Consider the following 8,571-nt stretch of genomic DNA (forward strand, 5'->3'; position numbering starts at 1 on the left):
GACTCATCTAAGGCCTCCATCCACGCTCATCTTTCACCCTTTTTTATCACATTGCTTCCAATTGTCTCCAAGAACTCCATGTGGTGTTCCAATACCTGATAGAGACATATGTATGCCAAATGCAACCTAAACATGTCTAAATCCTAATCTATATGATGCAAATGCTTATGAATGAATGGTTAAAACAATGCAAATATGCAAGACATCAATCCTAATCTATATGATGCAAATGCTTATGAATGAATGGTTAAAACAATGCAAATATGCAAGACATCAATCAATTGGAAAGGAGAACTCATGGGTATAGGGATTTAGACCTTGGGTGATCAGGTTTCGATCTAAGGAGTGCAAATGATAAATCAAACTATCAACCTTAAGCCTAGACACAATTCTAAGCAAGCTCTATGTCTAGATGAATGCTCATTTGCTAACATATCTCAAACATCAAATGTCTTTGGTTGAATAACATGCAAGCAATCATTACTAACAAGTCTATTAGCTATCTTAGCATCTTTAACAACAAATGTCTTTGGCAAAGTACACTAAAAGCCTAGGAGAGTTGACTCAGGCATTTCATCAAACACCTGTCGGGTGAGAAATGCCTAGAGATCACCCTTTGAGTGGCCTACTCAAATGATGCATTAAGATCACTCTACTAGCAAGGAACAAGTATGATCTATACCTAAAACATCCTAGAACTAGCCTAATCACCCTTAATCACCCTAACCCATGAATCCAAAAGGTGATTACTCACTAATCTCCATGATTCCTCTTAAACCCATGATGGATTTCAGATTAATCATGTAGAGAAATAGATGAGGGATCACAAGAACAATAACAAATCAATCCAAAAAGAGATGTATTTTCTTGAGAGAGTTTGTGTTCTTCAAACATCAAATGTCTTTGGTTGAATAACATGCAAGCAATCATTACTTACAAGTCTATTAGCTATCTTAGCATCTTTAACAACAAATGTCTTTGGCAAAGTACACTAAAAGCCTAGGAGAGTTGACTCAGGCATTTCATCAAACACCTGTCGGGTGAGAAATGCCTAGAGATCACCCTTTGAGTGCCCAACTCAAATGATGCATTAAGATCACTCTACTAGCAAGGAACAAGTATGATATATACCTAAAACATCCTAGAACTAGCCTAATCACCCTTAATCACCCTAACCCATGAATCCAAAAGGTGATTACTCACTAATCTCCATGATTCCTCTTAAACCCATGATGGATTTCAGATTAATCATGTAGAGAAATAGATGAGAGATCACAAGAACAATAACAAATCAATCCAAAAAGAGATGTTTTTTCTTGAGAGAGTTTGTGTTCTTCAATAGATAAAAGATAATCTGCCAAATGGTGGCTACATAGTACTTAAACATTAGGTTTTCCAAGTGCGAAAACGTGCACAAAAATTGCAAAAAGGTCCTTTAAAAATCATAAAATCGTGTAGCAAAACAGGTGTGGAGCGACCAGGAGGGGTCGCTCCGGCAGGTCGCTGCGGGTTGGTCAAAGAAGACGAGCGGGCTGGGTGAGTCGCTGCGCCGAGGTCGCTCCAGGAGTGAAGTCACAGCGACCAGTCGGGGTCGCTCCGGTCAGGTCGCTCCGGATGGATATGTCTCTAGTAAATTGGTCATAACTCCTTCATTAGATCTCCAAATGACTTGAAACCACTTCCATTAGAAAGCTAACTCAATTTTCTATGTCTCCACAAAATATTAGCAACAGAAGACTCATCTAAGGCCTCCATCCACGCTCATCTTTCACCTTTTTTTTATCACATTGCTTCCAAATGTCTCCAAGAACTCCATGTGGTGTTCCAATACCTGATAGAGACATATGTATGCCAAATGCAACCTAAACATGTCTAAATCCTAATCTATATGATGCAAATGCTTATGAATGAATGGTTAAAACAATGCAAATATGCAAGACATCAACTCCCCCACACTAGTCCTTTACTTGTCCGCAAGTAAACTTTCAAGGACACAGGAGAAGAGGTTTGAAAGAGAGGACTCATAATCAACAGAAGCTCTTCTTTATTCTCAACCTAACAACCTTGCATAATCATACCAAATAGCAAGAACAAAGATTTCTTCCATCTCTAACTTCTCTAGACCTATCACAGCTCCTTTGATCTCTACACTCATAAATCATGCTTTCACAAACCACAAATCCAGTTCTCTCTAACATTCATGAAGCAACTCAATAGACATCTCACACATGGTCAACTGGTCCAAGTCATTTGGTTTGGTAAGACAAAGGCTTTAATGCAAGTGAAATCAGAAGTTCAAAATGATCTTTTAAGGTGGTTTACTCTCAAAACAAAGTAGCTTTGACATTACACATAATATATCTAAGAAAGGGATCAACTCATGCATACAATGCTCAATCTCCATTGTTCTACCCTTTCCCAAACATACAAGATATTTAATTATTCCTCAATGTCAAATCCAACTCACATCTCTCACCAAAAGATCTCAAGAACATTTTTCACTTCAGACTCTTTCTTTTTAAAATCAATAAGGGATTTTCACAATTTTTAAACAAATTCCAGTTCCTAACAACTTTGCTAGCCCCCTTTTTATTCTCTTTTTCGATTTTTTTTTTATATGTTTGGGGGCCAAGACTTTTCATAATAAGAGTTAGATACTTCTCCACTTATCCCATAAAGACTAATCATTTAAGCACAAAGAGTCAAACCCTTCATATTCCCAAATCACAATCACAACACTCACCCCCTTCCTATAGCTAGATAATAGAGTTACTAATCTAGCAAGAATGGAGACTAAGCATTGTCGTTCCCAATACTCTCAACATTATGCACATGTAAAGCTTTCCAAAGAGGCCTCACTCAACAAATAATGATGGTTTAAAAAGGAGGTATGGGTTTTGGGAGTGGAGTACCCCTTGAGTTTGTCAAGAAGATTGGTAAAAAGGATGGGACAACTCAAGTGTGTATATCCATGACTTAGTACACAAGAGACCATATGCAAGAGACATTAAAACAGGAGCTTGCTTCAAAGAGAGAGTATCAACAGTCAAATGAGTTTCAAGAGGAGCATTCAAGGCGCGAAGTTTACAAGCTTTCCAAAGGATGTTCAAGCTACTTGCCATGATTACAAAGGTCATCAAATTCAGTACTTAGCATGAGCTCTTTACAAGATTGATATCCCCCTAATGCATGAATGCAATCAATATGCTTCTAGACTCAATCCTAAAGATGCAAATGATGCAACTAAATGATTCTTTTTGTGTTTTTCAAAATTTTTAATTTTTTTTTTGTTTTTTCTATGCAAATAAGAATGTAATATGCAATGCATGAGACTCAAAATCATCATAACAAACATGATTAAATGCTTGGCACCTCCCCCACACTTAAATCACACAGTCTCTGTGTGAGTGAGGTACCCAGTGAAATTCTAAAATGCAAAGAAAAACTGGGAGAATGGAAGTTTCCAGTTACCTGAGACGGGAGCGAGGTGGAAGGGTCGCTGCGGCAGGTCGCTCCCAGCTGGAGCGACCTCGTGACGTCGCTGCGGAGACCTCGCTCCACGGTCAGTTTCGTTCTGGAGGACACGAGCGACCTCTGGGGGTCGCTGTGGGCAAGTCGCTCCCAGCTGGAGTGACTTCTCTCCTCACTCCACGACCTCGCTCTGATTGCCGATTTTCTGCTCCACACCTGCACACAACTTCATTTTCCCAATGTTTTATGCAGCAAGATGAAAATGTAAATACTAATGCAATATATACAAGGATACTCATGGGACTTCCTCCCAAGTGAGCTTCTTTTAAGTCTCTAGCTTGACATTGCCTCATTTGGATCAGGCTGGGGTAGGTGCAGAAAGTGGAGTTGACACCCCATCTTCCTCAGGTGGTAGCTCATCAAAGTGATCATCAGCAGGAGGGCCCATTTCTTCAATGATGAAGGCTTGTCCAAACACAGTGGGGTTCCTCATTTTCTCCTTGATGTCAAAGTGGAGGATGTTCGCCTTGCCGAAATGGAGGTCAATCTTGCCTTCCTTCACATTCACAATAGCTCCTGCTGTAGCTAAGAATGGCCTTCCAAGAATCAATGGGTCTTGAGCCTCCTCACCCATTTCAAGCACCACAAAATCTGTAGGTATCTCATACCCTCCAATCTTCACAGGGAGGTTCTCTAGGATGCCCACAGGGTACTTCACTGAACGATCAGCCAACACCAGAGAGAGTCTACACTTCTTGTATTGAGTGAAGCCAAGCTTCTTTGCCCCAGACAAAGGCATCAAGCTGACACTAGCTCCCAAATCGCAGAGACATTTCTCAAATACCATAGGTCCAAGAGCACAAGGTAGTGTGAAGCATCCTGGATCCTCTAGCTTCTCTGGAGCATCAAGCCTCTGAATGATGGCATTGCACTCATGACTCAGAACCATCATGCCCTCCATCTCCTTCTTCTTAGCAGCTACAGTATCTTTCAGGAACTTGCTGTATTGAGGAATCAACATGAAAGCATCAATGATGGGCATTGTAACCTGAGCTTCACTCATCTGCTTCTCAAACAAAGTCTTGTACTTCTGTAGCAGCTGCTTCTTGAATCTACCAGGGAATGGAAGCTTGGGTTCATAGGGAGGAGGGACAGAAGAGCTTTCACCTGCTGGAGCAGCAGATTCACCATCTTTTGTTGGCTTCTTTTCTTCTCCAACCTTTCCTTTACCCTTATCTTTCTCAATCTTCTCCAAGATCTCATCATCTGTCTTCTCATCAACAATGACCACTTCATCATCTAGATTGATGGCTACCTCCTCACCTTGTTTCTCAGCATCCTTGGTGAGGGTTCTAGGAGGTAACTGCTTACCACTCCTGAGTGTGACAGCTTTTGCTTCCTTGGGGTTTTGATCAGATTTTCCAGGTAGAGATCCTGGCTGGCAATTCTGGTGGGTGCTCATGGAAGCAAACTGATTCTCCAAATTCTTAACAAAAGAAGCAAGGTGGGAGAATTTGTTGTTGAGCTCATTGTAGCTCCCATCAATCTTGGAGTGAAGGTTCTTCAGCTTATAGCCCACATGTTTCTCACTTCTAGTCTGAGACTCCAAGATCTGTTTCAGTAAGACATCAATGCTGCTCTCTTGAGGGGCAGAGGAGCTAGGAGAGGGGTTTTGCTGAGGCTGATAGTTGCTCTGGTGGTTGTTTCTAGGATGATAACCACTCTGCTGGTTGTTTGAATATGGCTTCTGTTGATAGTTGTTGTACTGAAAGTTGGGTTCCTTCTTGTACCAGCTACCATTGCTGTTGATGAAACACAATTCTTCTTGCCCTTCCAAACCCTCAACCTCATTGACAGTAGGAGGTATCTCCTGTTGTGGGTTACCAACAAAGTTCACATGCGCTTGTGTGGCCTTATCAGCAATGAGTGTGTCAATCTTCTCCTGAAGAGCTTTTATCTCATTCCTTGTGTGCTTGTCATCACCTATACTGCTTCTGTCATGGTCTCCACTGTAGACTGCATCACTCTTAACCATGTTGTCAACCAGAGCCTCTGCTTCTTCCTTAGTTCTCCCCAAAAAGAACCCATTGCTAGCTGTATCCAGTTTGGCTCTGTACTTAGGAAGAGCACCTCTGTAGAATGTGCTCAGCAAGCTCTCCTTGGAAAAACTATGGTGTGGGCACTGAGCTTGATAACCATTGAATCTCTCCCAAGCTTCACTGAATCCTTCCAAGTTCTTCTGTTGGAAGCTGGAGATCTCGTTCCTCAACTTATCAATTCTTGAGGTAGAGAAGAACTTCTCCAAGAATGCCTTTTTGCAGTCTTCCCAAGTAGTGATGGAGTCACTTGGTAGAGACTTCTCCCACTGACGTGTCTTATCCCCCAAAGAGAAGGGGAATAGCTTGAGCTTTAAAGCATCCTCTGACACACCATTAGTCTTTGACATACCACAGTAGCTGTCAAACTTATCCAAGTGATCAAATGGGTCCTCCACAGCCAGACCATGATACTTGTTGTTCTCTATGCAGTTGAGCAGTCCTGACTTGATCTCAAAGTTGTTAGCAGCCACAGCCGGTGCTCGGATTCCCAGTCTAGGACCGTGGATGTTGGGGCGGTCATAAGTGCCAATGGGCGAGCTGCTCGCTGTTGTGCCCCTTGGGGTGGAAGATTGTTGACTCCATTGGGGTTCTGAGGATTTCGTTGTTCTTCCATTGCAGCTTCCAGTGTCTGCAGTTGAGCATGTTGCTCTTCTTGTCTTCTTTTTCTAGCACACTCTCTCTCTAAAGCTCTGATGTCTGCGGCTCTTGGAACAAGGTTCGATGTACCCTTGCTCCTTAAGTTCATACACCTGAAAATCACAAAGAGTGAAGAAGAGAATCAGTAACTTACAAAAAGTAAAAATGACTTAGTCTCAAGCAAATGACTAAATCTCAATGTTTAAATCAAATTCAGAATTTGGCACCAATTTGATGTTAGGAGTTTTGAGGCTCCTAAGTCAAATGATATAATAGTGGAAGTAAGTTGTCGAACCAGTTCTGAGGGATTTAAAATCAGAGAGAATGCAAGTATTTGTCTAATCTAAGTGCAACCAGTGATTTGATGAATTCTAAAATAATGATTAAAGCTAATACAAAACAGTAAAATGATACTCTTAAGCTATTGGAAAGGAGAACTCATGGGTATAGGGATTTAGACCTTGGGTGATCAGGTTTCGATCTAAGGAATGCAAATGATAAATCAAACTATCAACCTTAAGCCTAGACACAATTCTAAGCAAGCTCTATGTCTAGATGAATGCTCATTTGCTAACATATCTCAAACATCAAATGTCTTTGGTTGAATAACATGCAAGCAATCATTACTAACAAGTCTATTAGCTATCTTAGCATCTTTAACAACAAATGTCTTTGGCAAAGTACACTAAAAGCCTAGGAGAGTTGACTCAGGCATTTCATCAAACATCTGCCGGGTGAGAAATGCCTAGAGATCACGCTTTGAGTGGCCTACTCAAATGATGCATTAAAATCACTCCACTAGCAAGGAACAAGTATGATCTATACCTAAAACATCCTAGAACTAGCCTAATCACCCTTAATCACCCTAACCCATGAATCCAAAAGGTGATTACTCACTAATCTCCATGATTCCTCTTAAACCCATGATGGATTTTAGATTAATCATGTAGAAAAATAGATGAGAGATCACAAGAACAATAACAAATCAATCCAAAAAGAGATGTTTTTCTTGAGAGAGTTTGTGTTCTTCAATAGATAAAAGATAATCTGCCAAATGGTGGCTACATAGTACTTAAACATTAGGTTTTCCAAGTGCAAAAACGTGCACAACAATTGCAAAAAGGTCCTTTAAAAATCATAAAATCGTGTAGCAAAACAGGTGTGGAGCGACCAGGAGGGGTCGATCCGGCAGGTCGCTGCGGGTTGGTCGAAGAAGACGAGCGGGCTGGGTGAGTCGCTGCGCCGAGGTCGCTCCAGGAGTGAAGTCACAGCGACCAGCCGGGGTCGCTCCGGTCAGGTCGCTTCGGATGGATATGTCTCTAGTAAATTGGTCATAACTCCTTCATTACATCTCCAAATGACTTGAAACCACTTCCATTAGAAAGCTAACTCAATTTTCTATGTCTCTACAAAATATTAGCAACAGAAGACTCCTCTAAGGCCTTCATCTATGCTCATCTTTCACCCCCTTTTTGATCACATTGCTTCCAAATGTCTCCAAGAACTCTATTTGGTGTTACAATACTTGATAGAAACATATGTATGCCAAATGCAACCTAAAAATGTCTAAATCCTAATCTATATGATGCAAATGCTTATGAATAAATGGTTAAAACAATACAAATATGCAAGACATCACCCAAAACCATAAAAAATAAACCCTAAAATCTAACAGTAAAATAAGAACCCTAAATCCAAAACAATATCCCAAAATAAACCCTAAAACTACAACAAAACCCATATAATATTACATTTTATAATATTATTTTTTTTTAATACGTGAATAACAAATTACATAGTTGATAACATATAAAATAGTGATTAATAAATGGGGCATCCATTATTTTAATTGTAAGAAAGTGATCAACCATTTTGAGGGATAAAACATGAGATAAAACACATAATTTATACATCTATTTAGGCGAAATCTTATAAATTTACTCGAACTTGATCAATAGGAGCTGTAAGAACTTATATTCTAACATGTGCGTATGTCCCATACGGTGATTATGTGCAGCACCAATATGCTAAGAAATTGCATCATCTGTATGGTAGGAGGTGATGTCCATCCAAGTATTATGCTAGTCTCACATTAACACTAATCCATCAATCATAAATCCTTACCAGAAATATCTAAATCCTAAACCCTAAAACCTCAAAAGTACACCTTAAACTCTAACTGTAAACTATGAACCCAAAACACAAATCTAAACCCTAACACTTCAACAATAATCTGGCCAATATTACATTTGATATCCAGATAACAAATTACAAATCGAATAAGAAATAACATAGTTGCTAATAAATGTTGCATCCATTATTTTAATTATGAGAAAGTGATCAACGGTTTTGAGGATAAACAAAA

The 8,571-nt window shown here is 40.0% G+C and overlaps 1 non-coding gene across 1 annotated transcript; it reads left to right on the top strand.

The window, feature by feature from the left end:
• Nucleotides 1–5,636: 5,636 nt before the first annotated feature.
• Nucleotides 5,637–5,743, top strand: LOC130498167 (small nucleolar RNA R71). Its single transcript, XR_008937089.1, has one exon. It is a non-coding gene; the product is annotated as a small nucleolar RNA R71 (small nucleolar RNA).
• The last annotated feature ends 2,828 nt before the right edge of the window (nucleotides 5,744–8,571 follow it).

This window comes from Raphanus sativus, chromosome 7 (assembly GCF_000801105.2).
Source record: "Raphanus sativus cultivar WK10039 chromosome 7, ASM80110v3, whole genome shotgun sequence".
Classification (NCBI taxonomy): domain Eukaryota; kingdom Viridiplantae; phylum Streptophyta; class Magnoliopsida; order Brassicales; family Brassicaceae; genus Raphanus; species Raphanus sativus.